Source organism: Arctopsyche grandis, chromosome 11 (genome assembly GCF_051622035.1).
Source record: "Arctopsyche grandis isolate Sample6627 chromosome 11, ASM5162203v2, whole genome shotgun sequence".
Taxonomy (NCBI): Eukaryota; Metazoa; Arthropoda; class Insecta; order Trichoptera; family Hydropsychidae; genus Arctopsyche; species Arctopsyche grandis.
This window is the reverse complement of record NC_135365.1, coordinates 4,113,326-4,131,752: the sequence shown is the minus strand read 5'-3', so window position 1 is coordinate 4,131,752 and position 18,427 is coordinate 4,113,326. Positions and strand designations below refer to the sequence as shown.

Here is an 18,427-nt window from a genome sequence, read left to right as displayed (position 1 = left end):
AACACATTTTGCTAAAATTTCCCTAATGAACAAATGTTTAAATACGGCATTACCTTGGATGAGTATCGTGAGCGTGAGTCGGAGAATGGAATAATTTTTATTAATTTAAAAATTAGCTTACTAATACGTTTGTACTGTATTCAAATACATATACGTATATTTGAAAAGTGTTATGCAATCACTTGTTAGTCTACAAAGTACACACACATATACAAGGTGCGGAAAAAGTACCTTTAACTACATATTAACCAGCAGCGTGGTCTAGTGGTGAGTATTGAATTCTTTCGTGCTTGATGTCACGGGTTCGATTCCCACTAAGAGTCTCGTTGTTGGCTAGACCTTGGTTTGTCGAGGTCGATCGTTTCTTATCAGAATTTGCCAATTTTTCTGATTTTCATTGAAACGGTTCCTGTAAAATTGGCTTTTCCTTCCCAATTTTCTGTTGAAAACCATGAGTTATTGTTATATATCAGGTTTCGCCAGATTTCTCACCATAGATGTCTTTGTGTTTTTTTATCGAATGTAAACATTCGTATTGTTACATGAAAAATGTTATTAATCGTATTTATACGGTTTTTGTAATATCTGACCATATATATCAAGTATTGTTACGATTTACATGTGTATGTATGTATGTACTAATTCTGTATTTAGATGTCTCGTTAATTATGAGTTTTCAATATCTTGTAATAAATTAGCCATAGTGATGACCTGGAGCTAATCTGTAATGCCACTGTAAGCGAAATTGTAAAAATAAATAAATATAATAGCTGCATAGCCAGCAGCATGGCTCGGTGGTTGGGCTTTTGCCTAGCACCGAGTTCGATCCCGTGAGTTGACCTCGATTGAAAATAATTTATTCTATGAGTATATGTAATTTATTCTATGAGTAAATGAGTATATCTGTAATGCTGTTGGTCAGACTTGGATATTAGTGACTCAAGGTAGATTGTTTCCTATCATAGTTTGCCAATTTATCTGATTTCATTGTTGAAACGGTTCCTCGATTAAATTAGCTAAAAACCTTCCTACCTACAATGTCACCACTATTTGAGTATGATTAATGTACAATAAAATTTATGTACAAGTTAAAATTCATAGATGTCTCGTTAATTTCGAGTTTTCAGTATCTCGTAATTCAGCGACTTGTGTAATAAAAATGCCGCATTGTTTGTAATTGGCCAGGAAGGCACATTGGGGTTTACCTGTTAAGCCTTCCTGGTATATATGTATATAATAAAACAAAATATAACCAGTGCCGTGGACTAATGGTTAGCATATTATGCTTTCGAGCATAGTGGTCACGGGATCGAGTCCCACTAGAGTTCCACTGCTGGCCAGACCTCGGTCTTATCAGTAGAGGTAGGACCGGAAGCGTGCTTTTTCCAGGAATCAGGGCTTTTTGGGTATATTTACAAAGCTAGAGTGCAAAAAAAAGGTTCTTCATAAAAATGAACAAAGCACCGGGAACAACTAACAATGAACGGCGCGCTTCCGGTCCTACCTCTACTTATCAGAGTTTGCAATTGTTCTGATTCTCATTGAAACGGTTCCTGTAAAATTGGCACCTCCTTTCCTATCTCTCTTGCTAATCTCAAAGTTATTCAGCGTCTTGGGTTCACTAATTTGATTATAAAATGCTGCGAAAATTTCTCCATAGATGTTACTGTGGATGATGTTTGTATGAATTCGCATTGTATATTGATTGTAGTGTATCTGTATAAGTGCACTCGTTACTTTGGAGCGATCTGTAAATGCGAGTATTCTTGTTCTATGAAATAATTAAATAAAATACGTTATTCGGCGTCTCGAGGCTCGCCAGTTTAATTATAAAATGCTACAAAAATTTCTACATAGATGTCACTGTGGATGTTTGTATGAATTCGCATTTCATAAAATGCATATGTATATTGATTGTATTGTATCTGTTGCTTTGGGGTGATCTGTAAAGGCGACTGTAAAATAAAAAAAATAACGGCTCACATTTACAATTACTATGAACTAAATAAATCTTTTGGGTCTATGCGTATGTTTTTACACTATTATAGTAATTTAGCTAAAGAAAAACTGTATATACTCATAGCTTCCGGTTTGAGGACGAAGTTGACGAAAACTTTTTCAAACGTAAATACAAAATTATACGTGAATTTTCAACTTGTTACGCGCGTTGGCTTTTAAAATAAAACTTTTTCTTACGTGCAAAGTTTCGGGTTGTGCTCCGCTAATATTAATATTCGTCTTTTTACTGCCTTTATTGCTGCCATAAAAGTTAAAACATTTCTATTCATCGTGATTGCTATCATAAATTCAAATTTTTTTATGTTTAATTGCTCAATATTTATACACATATTTGTGACATGGTCAAAATTTGGCGTTGTGAATGTAGGACTCCATTCGTTCTAATATTATATTTCGAATGATTTATGTTCTTGAAAAGAGATTTAAAAATATTCCACGAACGCTTTTAAGAAGTGGGAAGCTTCACAGAAGTAGCATTTGTACAGAAGTAGCAAAGCGTCGGAAGAATCCTCCATTGACATAAAATATGCAGACACGTTATATCATTTATTTCTGGATTTATAAAACATCACACGTCTGTAAAGAACAATTCTAGCTTTTTAAATATACATACTTTAAGAACTAGCAAATGACTTTTAGAGTAAAAGAAGTTTTTTAAAAACAAGGCTTTTATTAGTTTTGTATATAAAAATATTAAGACTATATAAAGAAAGTAATCGGAGATTAGAGCCAGCCTAAAAATAGGGTCAGTAGAATCGGTAAGCTTTTTTAGAAGATGTGTGATAACTTTACAAAGCACGAATCCAAGACAACGTCGGTATCCATTATTGTTATTATGTGTGGAATTATTTCGTCATGTATGATATAACTTTGCAATTATCTGTTTTATAACATGCCCTTCGGTGTTGCCAAGTGGTACGACGAAAATCTCAGAATCGATTATGTTAATTTCGTACTAAAGGGTGACTTAAGTTGAAAACTTTTCGGAAGTAATTCGTTGTTTAGATACGAAAGTTTCCAAGAGAACTATGGTGACTTGATAGTGGAAAGATAATGTATACAAAACAAACAATTTCACGAGCGCTTCATATAATAGATACTTTCAGACGTAAATATAAGACGGGTAGTCAATTTCGTAATAAAAAACAAACAGAATGGAACAAATCTTTCGATAGAATTCCATCAATTTGTATGAAGACAGTGACGTTGAATGGATTTCTCAAATTTGAAATACTCTCACATATCGGAGAGTAAAGCTTTACCGCTCAATTTTCTTCCCTCTATATATATATATATTTTTTTTTGTTTATTATACGGTTGCTTTCACACGAAGCCTTTATTCGCGAAATCTCTGTTTTGCAAACACATCGACTGGGGGTTAAGCGATTCCAAGAGTATAAACTAAAATAAAACTTATACTACTAAGCTCACCTAAATCTTATATCCGTATGTATACGTTTGAAATCGATTATAACGGAAAAACCATAAATCAAACAGTGTTGCGAAAAAATAATCGTTATTTTTCCACTATTATGTACAAATATAACTATAAATAAGTTTGATGTAATTTCGTTACGTCGACATTTTTCGCTCCCCTTTGAAAAAAGTTCGCACTCGTCCATACATTCGCAATTTACAACAAAATCGAAGGGACACAATGAATTTAGAAAGAGGTCTCGCACGTGTCATCCGCGGAACACCTTTATAAAACATTATTTTATTATTCAGTAAACGTCTCCACTTTAAATGTATTTTCAACATTTGAGGCAACTCGAAATCGGACATCAAGTTATCTCGTGTGAAAACGGCCCTAGTGCTCGCCTTCTTACACCGATGGAATAGAAATGTGTGTGACCTTCGAAAAATCGAACATCCCATTTACACCATTTTTTGTTCCTCTTCTTTTAATAAATTTTCAATTGGAGATTGAATTTTATTATGTACAAGTGTTTTGCCCGTTGATTTATCAACGGGTCGTTTTGGAATGGAATTGATAGTGGTTGGCAGTTAAAAAAACCAATTCTCTCGGTTACCCACACGCTATAATTTTAAATTCCGGTACATCGAACAAAAAAAACTCCACCAAAAATGGTGAAGGATTAAGAAAGTTACATTAAATGGCCGTAAACACGTTTGTGAACATGCTTGCGAACGTGATCTTACTTGTGTTCGCGAACGCGAACCCACGCACTCAAACACGAACACAAGCTCAGGTATATACATATGTATATATCAACGGGTGGCTATGGAACGGAATTATTAATTGCTTAATAAATCGATAATTGAAATTCCACTTATTAGTACCAATAATTTCTTACCTATCATTACTTACAATGAGGCTTCTATATGGTTAATATTTGAAAGCGAAACTTTCTTTACGCAAAGTAGAGTGAATTGCTTTTATGTGGCTCACACTCCTCTCTCCTCCTCGTTGTTACGTTGAAATATTGCACGGAACTAGAGCGGGACGTTGGAAGGGTGCTCCCCCTTTTCTCTATCCCTTCCTCTCCTTATTTATTTAAACTTCAAGTTTTGACGTCCCCTCTCCCCCTGTAAAACAGTTTTAGTTTTAGAAGAAATTAGATAAGTACAATAATGAAAAAATGCGCCGCAGGCGAAATGTTTTTGTATGATATGTATTATATACATATATAAATAAACGCACATGTTTATCGATTTATTTCAGCTTTTTCCTCTTTTGATTATATTTGGCAAAAAAAGCAATACAGAAAATATATTTATTTATAAATGGCCCTATGGGCACTGCCTCTTCTGACAGTTTCAAAACTGCAAGGTCTTCAGTGAGTTATTTATTTTACTTTGTATAACCAAAAAATTATTCGGTTGACAAGCTGCTAATCGGCAATCATACTTGTTATTTTTTGTAAGCTTTTATTAATGTTCAAAATTGCATCAGGCCATCAGAGTTGTGGAGTCATTAAAAATCGAGTTGCTTTGACTCTGATTTCGCGTTTAAATCGCATTTATTTTTTACTTAATTCATTTTTGATTAATTCATGGTCTATGAATATGAATTTAAAATAATTAACTAAAAGTGACTTTTGAAAAATCAATATTTGCAGACCTGAGACACAGTATTTCCATCTTAAGGCGAAATCATACAGCGTGGGAAGCGGTATGTGGTACGTCGACAAGTTCTCCTAAATTTCTTAAAACCGTTATCGATCACTGTCAAGCAAGGATAAATAAAACCATACAATTTGACCGAAGAAGGTCTAAAGGTCTAAAGGGCATACGTGCCGGGTATGCCACGTTTTTTATATATGTTTAAAACTATCGAAAAAAAAACGTCCCACGTACCGCACTGTGTGATTTCGCCCTTAACCTTTTTCTTATGTTTAGTTCAAATTGAGGAGAGGCCAGATATCCGACAAATACATAAAATTTATTAGTTTCATCAATGCATCAATTATTGAAAGCAAAACAATTTTAGCTTAAAATCAATGATTTACATACATCAGCCCACTAATTACAATGTATCCCTGTATAAGTATTGCAGAGACATTTAAAAATTACTCCAATTGGGAATACCACACTCAATATTATCACGCGATCGAATCTCATTGCGATTCGTATTGATAGTAGGTATTATTCGTAATAACTCTCAATGGGATGAAAAATTTAAATTTAAAAAACGCGTCGGGGTTGATTTATTTTCTATACAGTTTTGGATGTATTCAAAATTCGCCATAAACGAGTCTTTGTAAAGCAAAGATATCGTCATTATTATCATATACAGCCATTCTCCATTCACTACTGAATGACGGGCTCTTCAACACGTCTCTGATTTACGCAGCTCTAATACATCTCATCCCATAAATTTTTCTATCGCAATTTTAGTGATGTGCGAGAGATTGCTTTGTGCGGAATAATCACCAAACCATTATTTACGAGTTGTTCATATTACTCACCATTGTTTGTTCATATTACTCACAAAATGCGCAAGTGCATTGTTAAAAATTGCACAATGCCGTCAAAAACACACAATAAACAACATCGAATACATTTTAACATCGTAGTTTCACAGTTTTTAAAAGTGTCACCAGAGAAATGTAAAAAATATTTTTAAATAAATGTAAAAAGATTTCTGTTGGTAACGCCGAATACTCAATTATATTAATAACCAATTATTTCACTTTAATTAATATAAACATCGTTTATTTTATATTATTCATATGTTTTTTAAAAGTATACATTACACGTTAATTTAAGAGTTCCCAAGAACAGACAAATAGAAAAAAAGTGAATAAAAATAATCCGCCAATTGAGAAAAAAACGGATTGGCTAGCAACGCCCAACACCATCATATGCTTAAATTGTAAATAAATCTACAACAAAATAAAACTTTTATTACTGTAGTGAATATGTGATGACTAAACTTCTTTATGGTGAACCTTTTTTATTTTGCTCTCTAGCTTTGTAGCTTGCCCTCTTTCCTGGAAAATAGCCCCAAAACTCCCATATTTTGCCCAAAAAGCACGCTCCCGTGCCTATCTCTAGTGATGACCCTGATTATATTCCGTGAGTGTAGCGTATCATTTTCACACAGGCAATTTATTGGTAAAGACACGTCTATTATTGGTAAACGCACTACTAGTCATATGTGAACCAGTCACAGGACAACCGGTCGCACTAGATCGGTCACACGTGATCACCAGTCACACTAAAACTGTTCTCGAGAAAACTGGTCACACCCTAAAATCGGTCGATCAGTTTTCTCGTGATCGATTTTAGGGTGTGACCAGTTTTCTCGTGACCAGTTTTAGTATGACGGGTGATCACGTGTGACCGATCTAGAGCGACCGGTTGTCCTGTGACTGGTTCACATTTGACTAGTAATCACCGAACCCTATTATTATAATATTTCTGACAAAATCATCGAAATATAATAAAAAGTTGCCAGATGAATCGCGAGCGTAAACGTCAAAGCGGCGCGCAGTGTAGCAACACCGGTAGCGTAGTACGCGAGAAGAAGAAGAAGAGCACGGTAAAGCAGGGCGCTGCAGTATTGAGGTGCGGTGCGACTCTCGTGTTTACGTGCGGTGAGGAGCTGTGCTGCGCCCCCGAGGAGAAACGCATCAGTATGGGGGCGGAGCGCCTGAACCGGAGTCAGAGTTGGAGCCCCATCGCATCGTACGTAACCACTCGGACTCCGACCGGTCATCCGACTTCCGCAACCGCAACCGCAACCTCTCCACCCCCGAAGCCTACCCCCACCCACCCACCCACCCCCTTCAAACGATCGCTGTCAAACGTCGACCATCCCTCGTGCACTTCGCTGCACCCCACCATCACTGTCACCATCACCATCACTATCACCAAATTATAAACACCACTCATTACACTATCTTTATTTTGCTCATTATCTTGTCAACATGTCATGTTTTGTCGATATTGTGTATGCATTCTAAATTGCACTGCATCTTCTAGTATAGTTTTGTATGAATGAAGATGGCCGATTGCCGCTTCTGTAATCAGGGCTACAAACTTGAAAATGTTTCAATTTTTCACTCATGTCAAATTTGTATGTTTTTGAATAAAATATTATTTATGTTGTTTTTATTTATTGTATCAACGCAATGGAAGTTCAAACTAAATCAATTCGGTTTGACTTTAATTTTCAATGGCTTTTCGGTATGAAAAGTGATTTTGGTTTGGTTTTTGATTCACATATTAAATTTATTTTATAACCTAGAAATAAAAATTAGTACGAGCTACACATATTTTATGACAATATTGAATTAAATAAAAAGGAATAGTGAATTATTTTAGAAACATAAGTTATCGGTAAGATTTTTTAAACACTTTCAATGGCTTATTGACTTGCTTTTGGAAAGCAAGTTATTAAAATTTGTGCGATAAAATATCCAAGACAAAATGTCAAAATAACTAACAGTCTGCAAATTATCTATTTACGAACGAAAACCATATGATTTATTATGTCATTTACTTCAATTTGGTTAGTAATCAGTAAATATTTCCGGTTTGTACTACGTAATGCAAAAATTGAATGTATGTTTATTTTTAATATTGAAAGTTATCTAAGCTTTATCTATTTGATTAGAATATATATTATATGATTGTGGTTAGTATGCTCGGTTTGACTGATTCCCGTTTGACTGAAACTCGGAATTTGTAAATTCCTCGTCTACTTGATATTAGGGATATAAACATAACAAAAATGTTTGACATGGTAAAAATTAATCATTAATATAGTAAGAATTTATTTTCAAACGTTTTTTAATACATTTGTATAGTGTGTTAATATCTTAAAAATCTCAATATTACAAACTACATGTACAAAAACCATTTTTGTATACATATATACAAATTCCTGTTCAAACTAATGAGAAATTCAGAAAATATGTTTTGGTCAAACGAAGTAGACCCATTTGTGGTATCTATTTATAACACTTAGACTATCTTTTGACTAAAAGTTTTGCCATTTACAACATATCTTAAAATTTGTTTAGGTTACTTGTTAGACTAAAATAACTCTTTGATTTCTAGTCTAGTAAACCGTTGATAATATTATCGTAGTCAAATGTCAAACGTCCCGGTTTACAGAAGGGCACTTGAAATGTACCAACAATATTAAGATTCATTTTGACTAAATTCATGATTCCAATGCCGAATTTGTAAGATTGTCTTCTTTCAGATTGGATCTAGTATAAAATTGGAAAATCCCAAAAACAACCTTTCAAAAATAAAATAAAAAAGCTAATTGCAGATCAACACTGAATATAGTCAAAATCTATACTAGCAACATTGGTACTAAATTTGTGTTTTTGAAAATTTGAAAAAAAAAAGAATTATTATTTTAGAAATTCAATTTAATTAATTAAAAAATATATGGTCTAATATTGTTAATTTTTTCGGGGGTGGGGGGGGGGGGAGGGATTCGTCCCGATTTGACTTGTATAATAATCTGACAACCCTATTTTTAATTCCCTGGCATTTTTATTTTGTAAATGAAGTGTTTGATATTTAAAATATTTTCATGTGTTTATTTATTCTTACTTAAAATATTTAACCGGTTAGCCTTTAAATGGCATAGCAAATTCAAAGAAATTAAATGTACATTCCTGGAATACTTGATTGTGAAATTGAATATATTAATCGGTAATTGAAAAAAATTACATTTTTTATATGATTAATTTAAATATTCACGAAACTATTATAATATTCATAATGTAATGATAATAGCAATGGCAGGACTAAATCTAAATTTCAATACGAAAAATAATTGCACATTCTTGCAGTCTTATTTTTATCCTAAGTCGATATTAAAATTTTTGAAATAGGTGTATTTCTAAGATGACCAAAAAAAAACGAATAAGCAATAACATGCTTTCGTTTCATGTTTAAAAAAACAGGTACGTATTTGTACCAACTCAATATTTGTGAATTTGATCAAATATTTAAACAAATCTACATGTATTGCGATTCAACATTATTCGTTCATTGAATTCCTACATTTTTCAAACATGTGACAATTTCCATAATTGGCGATATGTTATTTTCTCATATTCTACAGCGTCGTTATGATATGCATTTCTATTTGTGTATACTTGAATACGAATATATCTTGTTTGTTCAATTAGCTATTCGCTTATTATCAATTAGCTATTCGTTAAAAATGAAAGTAAATAATCTTTGACATTATTTGTATGTAACTATTTATTTATTATGCTGTTTTCCTGTTACTAATGTTTTGTTTATAATTTTTTCAGATAAACTGATTCGTTCTCGCAATCCGAAAATCTCTCGCTTGGTTATCACAATCAGTCTGCATTCATAATCAACGTATGTATTATCCTTTCTATTTATTAAAATACATATACTTTATTTAATATTCAAAAATTCAAGTGTATTATGATCCCTCTTATGTTTAAAAGTTTAAAACAATTCATTTGTTTTTAATACTGAATTTTTGAAAATAAAAACTTCCTGATTTTGTTTTCAAATTCAAATATTTTAAATTTAAGAAATTAGGTTCTTATTAAACATTAAAAAAGCTTTTTTGTTGACTCCATTTTAATATATGATTGAATTTAATGTGTAATCATATGTATATTTTTCTTAATATGAATATAATTAAGTATTATAAACTAAAATTACCATCAGCTATATATAATAATTTTTAAACCAAAATTGATCACAAATACACTTAATTTTTGTTGAAATGTAATATTAATATTTCTTTAATGTCGTATTAAATATATGATTTAATTTGTATTATATATTTAATAAGGTTTTGAAATGTTATCACAATGCTTTAGAAGGTTTTTAGTTTTAAACATTTTTGAAACACTATTTTATCCAAATTTCAAAATCATAAATTGGATTTAATTAAATGTTTTGTAATATTTTATAAAATGTTATATATAAATGAATAATACAATAATTTATAAAGAACGCAATGATTTATAGTTTTTATAATAAAATATAAAGAGCTTTATAATGAAGCTTTCCACAAAATATTTTATTTAATAATTTTACTGCCATCTATGGTCCAATTTTAAATTTAGTATAGATTCAGTTGGCGCTTCTGCGAATTGGGTTTGCGTCTTAGATGAATTTAATTTTTATTTATTTGTAAAACTTTGCAGCCACACCGATAGATGTCAGAATTTTTATGTTGAATTATTTTGAAAATATAAAATATACTTTTGTTAACCCGAGAATCACACCATCTCGTTTGATAAATATGTCAAATATATTTACAGTAATATTCTGAAGGTTACAAAATAATAATTTACCGAATATGCTCAGCAAATCAGGTAAAAATAAAATAAACGGCCTGTTTAAAACGATAAATAATCGAATAATTATAATAAAGAGATTTTTACAGTATATATTTCAGAATTGATTGTATTTTGTCATACAGTAATTTGATCTAAACTTATTATGTTGAATATTTTACTTAATTTTTGTGTCAAAATGGTATAAAAACAGTATGCAAATATAAATAGAATTCAAAGCTCTTCACATTTTACAGTCAGTCAAAAAAGGTTAAAATGAAATGTTGTTCAAGTGGTAGCTGGACTTGTACTTTTAATTAATCCATTCGTATTACTCTGTGAAGAGGCTCTGCAATAGCACTATAAACCAATGAAGAGCCCTTGAAAATTTCTCCACCGCTGAAAATGAAATTAAGCTAGCCTACAGCATGAAGGCCTATTCCTGTATCAAAAAAAAAAAAACGTAAAAGAAAAAAAACATTAAAATATTTTCATGTTGAACGAAAATAAAATGGTTTTGTTTATTGTTATTCTTGAACCGTTTTGATAAATATTAAATTATTATGAGTATACTGTTAATTTTATTTTGCGGAGATTTATATCAAATTGAATTTATGTCGTTTATCAAAGCCGGTTGTACAGTCCGCTAATCTACAGAGGATTGTAAAAAAATCGGTCTATCTTGCATTTTCTCTTTCGGGTTATCTATCAGCACGGAAAGCAATAAAACCGGACAAGTATATCTAAAGAAAAGTATCGTATACACTTCCGCATTTGAAAGGGCCACAAGAGGGAAAACGAAAAAGGGCATTTGTTCACGAGGGCAAAAACAAAGGGCAGCGGAGTGATTGCAGAAAAATTGCCTAGGGCTACCTAAAACCACAGATACCCGTCTAAAAACGTTGCCAAAACGAATATTACTCTGTGTTTTCTTTATACATTTTCCTCGGCAATGATATAAGCGACTGCCGAAGAAAACCCAAATATCCTTTTAATAATACATCGAATTTTATCATGTATATCTGGGCGTACGTACGTACAATACGTAGTATTTTATTTGAACAATTTTCTTTTTCAATGCATCTAATGATTTTCTCACATACGTGATTTCGTGCGTATACAAAGACAGATTTTACGAGAGTGTATACCTATATATGTAAAAGCAATATCACTTATTTTACAACTTTGCGACGTGAACATATTAAAAAATGTATGTTACGAATTCGGCTTGTCACCTGCGCCACCATATAATACATCACAATTCCCACTCTCGAAAACCACGATAAAAATATGTATATTTTTTGCAAATTACATATCCGCTTTGATGTAATTTATTTTCTCATTATAGAAAATAATATTGGTTGTTATTTTTATTCAACATTTTCAAACTAGATATACATACAGTGCCGATCATATGTTGACGATCAGAAGGATAGATACTTTTCAAAGCTTTGTAATACTTATAATTTGACAAAATGGGTGTCAATTTGTTGCACACATGCTTAAATATAATTTTATCACTAAAAAGGAGGAGTTAGCTCATTGGATTGGTGTTTTTTTTTGTGTAAACGCTCAAAATAGGTTCAAAGACGATGCGTGACGAATTGACACATTATGGGATCGCCCCTTTGTCATTACTGGAGGTAGGATAGTCACAGTGCTATCCATTGTTAGGCAAACCTTTAACAATACATTTACAATCTTTGAACAATACACGGCCCCCTCAGGCTCCGGTGACTAGTCATTACTAGAGGGAGGACCGGAAGCGTGCCGTTCTTTGTTTATTGTTCGCCGTGCATAGTTCATTTTTATGATGAACCTTTTTTTTGCACTCTACCTTTGTAGTTTGCTCTATTTCCTGGAAAATATACTCAATATGCCCTGTTTCCTGGAAAAAGCACGCTTCCGGTCCTACCTCTAGTAATTACACAGCTCGTATTCCAACCTTTTTTTTCGTACTATCCAATTGAAATGCCATCAACATGGTTTAAAATAACAAACCTTTAATGAATTTGGTTGAGTTTTAAATTATCAGTCCGATTTTGAATTCGTACTAGTGAAGAAATTAAAAATATAAATATAGCGCAGAAATTTTTGTAGAAATATGCGTATACGAAAATTCTAACGGTGGTGTTATGAAGAATCATTATTTCACTTCAAAAAACCCGAGATATATGTATAGCCAAGTAACTTCATGTTTCAAAGATTGCAGTACAGCAAATAATGAAAAAATTCCAAAATTCGAACAGTACGGAGGAAAAATCCAAATAAGAACGACCCAGAATCACGAAGGACTGGATCAAGTTATCGTGCTATCTAAGCAAACATAATCAAAAGTTCAATCACCGGATATCGCCTCTAGCCAAACGGGACGATTTCAATTAAAGGTGATTTTTTCGATGAAAGTTACGTTTGATATTTTGTTTAAAGTAGTTTTTAAAATCTGTTAATAATTTTAATAGCTATATAATTTCTGAATGAAACTGCGATTATTTTTTTTTAATTGACGTAAAATTGTATAAGTTATGCTCAAAAAACGTTTTGGTATTAAACATACATACATACATATGACCGGTAGTGTACATACGTGAATGCTGAGCTCGATGAAACGAAACTTCTTCACATTTTCGACATCTGTCGCATTTCGGTCTTCTCCCTAGCAGTTTATCTCGTATACGATCGTCACATTTGTGATTTAAGATAAGGGTGTAATTGGGTGGTCCTGTTCGCTTTTCCTCCCTTGCACGCGCGCAACGGTGTCTCTTTCAATGGGCATTTCTGCGGCATATGTAGACTGTGACAGGTGGCATTCATTGCTTTTCTGTCTTTTTTTATATTTCCTAAATAATCTTATCGCTGCGAGCATCTTAAATATACGACTCCATTTACTTGAAGTGGGTCGGTAACTTGCGGATCGCGAGCCGCGTGCACGTCTCTACATATTTTGGTATGCAAATATATACGCAATCGTTGGATGTGAAGGATAGCCAAAGTTCGATATTTTGTGATTGTGTTTTTGTGCAAGAAAGAATCTCAAAGTCAAGAAAAGCCAAAATGAAAATATGAAGAGAAAACTAACAATTCAAGAAGTCATATATTGTTTTAAAATACCAAGTATTAAAAGACATCAGCTATAGAATTAATGAAAACTGTTTGAGTGCTGAAAGAAATTCCTAGTAATCAATGAAGAGAGTCCTTACTTAACAAATTGAGAAAATACACTGTGTGTGAAAATGATATTTGAAGGTGAGTATACAATACTAGTGTTGTGTCCGTTGATTTCAACGGGTGGCTTCGGAAGGGAATTGATACATGAATTAAAATAAAGTTATGTGTTATGAACATATAACAATAGCGGATGCTTAAAATGCACCCATTGCTCAGAATGTATCGTCGTTGCCCTAATTGGTCAATGATTTTAGTCCACGTTGACCACATCACGCTGATTGGCTGTCCGCCTTGTTCGCGTGTATTTATTTTTACTAAACATAGTCTAGTTCTGGGAAAACTTTTCGAATGAAGGGCCGCATTAGGAATTAAAAATGAGCGTCCGGCCGCAAGTAAAATACTATTTATATTGTAGATATACATTATTTACTGTCATGAAAAATAATTTCAGTATAAAGAAAAAGTTATAGGCGTTAAAACAATTAAAATCTAAAATAGCGAGAGGGTGGCGAAAAGGGAAAAAAACGATCGGAAGAGTGTGGATAAATACTAATAGACGTCACCGAGAACGATAATGGAGTATTTTCAAACGTGTCTATTATGATTATTTTTTACCATCGTAATGGCGGATTTGATTTCCACATAGATATATTGATGACCAAACCGAGCAAAATGACAAAGTTTGAAAACGATCGGATAAGAACCCAAATTTAGTCAGACGAAAAAATCTAAAACGAGCTAAGAATAGGTTAGTAAAAAATAAATGATCCTGTAATAACCAACAATTTGGCTGGCCGCACAAAAATTCGAATCAGGCCGCAATTTGCCTAGGCCTGGTCTAGTACAAGGTACTTTAGGTACAAGATATTCTCCTGGCATTCTAAAATTTATTTTTTTGAAATCTCCATACTTGTCCACGCATCCGCCACATACCCACAAACATACATACATCAGTTTGTATATATATTATATTATAAATCAAATTAATTATATAATATGCATAGCTCGGTCGTTAAGCTTCTGCTTAACACCGAGAGGTGCCGGGCTCGATCCCATGAGCTGACCTCGATTGAAAAAAAAATTTCTGAGTACATCTGTAGTGCTGCTGGTCAGACTTGGATATTTGTATCTACAGGTCGATCGTTTCCTATCAGAGTTTGCTAATTTTCTCTGATTTCATTGTTGAAACGGTTCCCGATTAAAAATTGGGTAAAAACCTTCCTACCTACTATGTCACCACTATTTGAGTATGATTAATGTACAATAAAATGTATGTACAATTCATAGATGTCTCGTTAATTTGCGAGTTTTTCAGTGTCTCGCAATTCAATGACTCGTAATAAAAATGCTGCATTGTTTGTAATCGACCAGGAAGGCGCACTGGGGTTTACCTGTAAGGCCTTCTTATATATGTAAAAAATAAATAAATAAAATGGGTGTTTTGGTAGAAGTGCTTTCGTCAGAACGAATGCACTCCTAATTCGCCCAATTATTAAGTATAGTATATTCCCACAAGTATTTTTAAATTATATATTCAATACTTTTTAACGTGTTTAGATGTTTGGAATTGGTTCGGGTTGCCGACCTCAGTTCTAGACAAAAAAATAAACTGATACTACGTACTGCACAGGAGTTTTTATCGCGAATGTTGTTGATAGCACTTTGGGCAATTTTCGTCACAGTCGCTCGGCGAAAGCTCCGCAGATATTTTTGCAACGATAACGAATTCGATTTTGCTCTTAAAAATCTCGAGCGTTTTAAAGGAGTGGCTGATGCCAAATCCCAAACGACAACACGGGGAGGCCCTGCAAGGTGAAAGCCTCGAGACAAAGCCTTTGATTGTATTACCAGCCCTGTTTTCTTCAGTGTCTTTTCCCCCTTTTTCCCTTTCTCTACGGTCTCCATTATATCGCTTTATAGGTGCTGCTGCCCCATCTTACTCCGTCTTTTTCTTTTTTACTCCGAAAGCCACCTCTCCCTCAGTAACACTCACCTGTGACGCTTTATCTGTCGCCGTCCCTTATTGTTTGTGAACGATTTGCAATCAAAACGAAAAGTTTTATTCGCCTAATTCTTCTGTATTCTGTAAGTACGGTGGTGTGGGCTAAGGGGGATGGATATTTTTTTTATTTCTTTTGTCCTTGCGCGTTTCAAATCTGCGCATTTCATCTACATTTCTGTTGTACTATGAGTATTTGGATTCCTTGAATCTTTTCGGATATGGTGTAACGCTGCATTAGCCATTAGCTCTGAAGTCTTTTGGGAAAATGGATTCGAGTCTTACGCTGAGAGGTTTCCGCGGAGATGCGAGGCTTGCACAAACAAACTTACTGATGTTGGATAGCTAGGGGGGGGGGGGGGAGGGAGATGGAAGTTTTTCCTTCGCTATAATTCGATTTACTCCTTTCCACGTTGACATTATAAAACCATCACTTTCAGATATGGATGGCTTCTGGTATTTCACCGACTTGCAAGCCACATGCTCTATAAAAGGAGCAATAATTTTTTTATATTCCAAGATCACTCAAACGTTGCCGTCTCCTTCCGATAAACATTTTTTGGGAACGGTAAATACAGCGCCTTTCTCTTAATAGGGATCAGGGATGGCTTATTTATTTATTTATTTTATATACATATATCTAAACCAGGAAGGCCTAATAGGTAACCCCAATGCGCCTTCCTGGCCAGAAACAGTGTACATTTGATACAAGTATTATACAAAGTAAATACATATAACTCATTCATTGAAGATTGAGAGAATCCAAAAACGGTTTCTCAGATATCTTTATTTGAAACAGTATGGTTATTATCCTTGGCTATATCCTAGTGCATTCCTATTAGGGGCGTTAGGTTTCAACTCATTGGAGTCTCGTCGGAATATGTTACTGGGAAGACACTTTTTTATGCTGTTGAATGGGATAATACACAATCCTCAGGTTCTAAAGGAATTTAGGTTTAATGCACCTTGTAAATTCAGGGACTTGAGAAATCGTGATTTGTTTGTTCCTCCTGTGGCTCGCACAAATATGTTGTCAACGGCTCCTATATCTAGAGCGATATATCTGCTTAACAGGATTTCTGGTGAAATTGACCTCTTCAATATAAAATATACTAATCTGGTTGAGTGGTTATTGAGGAATGCCAGTGGTTGATTTTGCCTATTATAAATATTAATGATTGTTATTACTTTATCTATGTTTTTTCTTTTTTTTTTATGATTTTAATGATGTTGTGTTAATATTGTTATTATTATAAGTTATTATTACTGTTATCATGTTATTATTACTGAATGACCGGCCACAGCGACGCGTTGGAGATCTCTGTAATGTCACGGTGGCTAATATGTTAAATAAATAAATATCAACGAACACCCACAGAGACATCTATGCTCATATTTGTAAATTTGCAACATTTTTAAACAATTCAGTGAAATTCAGTAAATACATATCAATCAACATAAACAGATATATTAATGGTCCGATTTGTAAATTTGCAAAATTTTATACAATTCAGCGACATTCGAGATTTACGAGAAAACTGGTAAAGTTGCCAATTTGTTGGAACCGTTGCAATGAAAATCAGATAAATTGGTAAACCTTTATAGGAAACCATCGACCTGGAGTCACAAATCCAAGGTCTGGTCAGCAGTTACCAGTGACTACTGTGACTACTTTGATCAAAGCTACATATGTATGCTAACCACTTGTCTATTGTACTGGTTGATTTGATTGATGATCCACCTCAACTCCTTCCGATGCTGTGACAAGCTAAAGACAATCACGCCAGTTCCTTGATTTGGTCAGGTCAGACAATTCCAAGGTCAAGCTAGCAGAAACCCGTGGGATTTGACCCCGTGACCACTCTATTCAAAGCATTATATGCTTACCTTGCATTACATATATACCACTTCGTCTATTCTGCTGGTTATGGATTGAATGGATTAAGGAATGTTTCTGATTAGAGCTGCCTCGATAATTGTATCAAACATTATAATATGTGTAATGGTTTGAAGGTTATTCCTTCCATAGGGCTCTTGATGCCCTTTGGAGGCGACAAAAATGCCAAAACGAAAATTTTGCACGTATGTATGTACTGGATTTTTTTTTGCTGTTCAAATTGACATCTTGATTTCGGCTCGTAATGGGTAAGCATTGTCACACGCCTCTCGCATTATGCTCATTTTTTACCTTTCGGCATTATATTTGACGTATTTTGAAATATTGAGGGATTTTTTTTGCATCTGCCCTATATTTTAGCTTGCCATTGTCAAGTTTCAAGTGTCAATTAATCTCTCGCAAGAAATCGATCTCCAGTTAAGGTCTGCTTAGCACTTCGTAGGCACGGCGAATAGGTACCTACACAACATGTCAGATCATAAATCATAAGCTCGTGTGTTACGCGATTTTTTAGACTGATTACTTTTTTTATTATATTTCGAAAACGAAAAGTAGGTTTTTTAAGTTTTCCCTTTGCAT

The 18,427-nt window shown here is 33.6% G+C and overlaps 1 protein-coding gene across 4 annotated transcripts in view; it reads left to right on the top strand.

Annotated features, from left to right (window-relative positions):
• Positions 1-6,941: 6,941 nt before the first annotated feature.
• The window catches only part of Lar (tyrosine-protein phosphatase Lar), a 280,520-nt gene continuing 269,034 nt past the window's right edge, over positions 6,942-18,427 (top strand). For all 4 annotated transcript variants that reach the window (XM_077441553.1, XM_077441551.1, XM_077441552.1 and 1 more), the window contains exons 1-2: positions 6,942-7,173; positions 9,774-9,846. The gene's annotated coding sequence lies outside the window, so the exon portion shown is untranslated. The remainder of the gene's footprint in view (positions 7,174-9,773; positions 9,847-18,427) is intronic.